The 1,141-nt window shown below is 38.3% G+C and overlaps 1 pseudogene; it reads left to right on the forward strand.

Moving 5' to 3' along the window:
- The first annotated feature begins 11 nt into the window (after window positions 1-11).
- On the forward strand, window positions 12-690 carry LOC141817416 (uncharacterized; annotated as a pseudogene).
- Window positions 691-1,141: the final 451 nt, after the last annotated feature.

The raw sequence follows: 1,141 nt of genomic DNA on the forward strand, positions 1-1,141 counted from the left end.
TTCATGGAATTATGCAGGTACTAAAGCCAGAACAAGCGGCAAAGACTACCGCTTCAAAGGCAGCCGTCAAAAGTGCTGGGAAGAAAGATAAATTGCCTGAAGCTAAGACACCTGATGTAGCTGATGAAGTTCTAGCAGACCCTTTTGCTGAGAAACTTCGCCAACAAAGGTTATGTTTACGTTTCTTTGCTACTAAGCTAGCTTAGCAGATTGGGTTCGTGTGAAAATTTCCTTGCTAGCAGTCATCACTTATGAACCCTTGGCTGTGTAATCCACACTGACATGTATAACCAATCGTAGCAGACTTGTTGAAGAATCTGATTACAAGTCGACTGCAGAGTGTTGCCAGGAAAGGTGATCAGAAGACCCCAACTTTATTCCTAAGTCAGAGGATGATTTTCTGAATACGCCGAGCTCCTTTCTTATAAATTTACCCTATGAGGTAGAACTTGTAGTTCTTCGTTGGATCTCCTATACTTGTATGATTACGACTATCTTTTACCTCCCATTCCCTTCAGAAAAGCTTTCATTACATCGGCCTTCTTAAAGCAATCTTGAGGCTTTCCATGACTTCACTAAGAGCAGCAGATGCAAAAGAAGTAGCTGCCTTCAGCTTCGGCAATTGCAAACGAGAAGCTCGACAGAGAAACCACCATTTCTCTGTTTGTGTTTAAAATGTTGAAATGTTGATTAAAATGGTTCAATAATCTACAAGCGAAAGTGTAGTGTCTCTCAAACGATGAAGTCTATTGAAAAAAAAACTTGTATATCTCTTATAGAATTGTAGATTCTTTACTATTCATTTTAGGCCAACGGAAAACAAAACACTCTTATTTTTTGGGAATCATGAAAGGGGTTCCATTTTAATTTTTTAATCAAAAGGGCGTCTTTTATCAGCAACTCATATATAATTACTTAATACCCTCTAGTATACTATTCCTATTATTATCTACTATCTATATTTTTCATGTAAATCCTGAACTGGAGATGAATTGTAACAGTGTTGGTGCGGGAAGCATCCGACGATCGAACCTAAGTTTTGATTATGGCAAAGGGATTCAAAGTTAAGTCCATTTGTGATCTAACGGTTTGAATGAGTTTGCAGGAAAGTCCTAAGTGTACTTAGGCAAAAGTCCTAGCT

The sequence above is a fragment of the Curcuma longa genome, unplaced genomic scaffold, assembly GCF_044706935.1.
Source record: "Curcuma longa cultivar G26 ecotype Majalengka, Jawa Barat unplaced genomic scaffold, ITB_CL_G26_1.1 contig_20447, whole genome shotgun sequence".
Taxonomy (NCBI): domain Eukaryota; kingdom Viridiplantae; phylum Streptophyta; class Magnoliopsida; order Zingiberales; family Zingiberaceae; genus Curcuma; species Curcuma longa.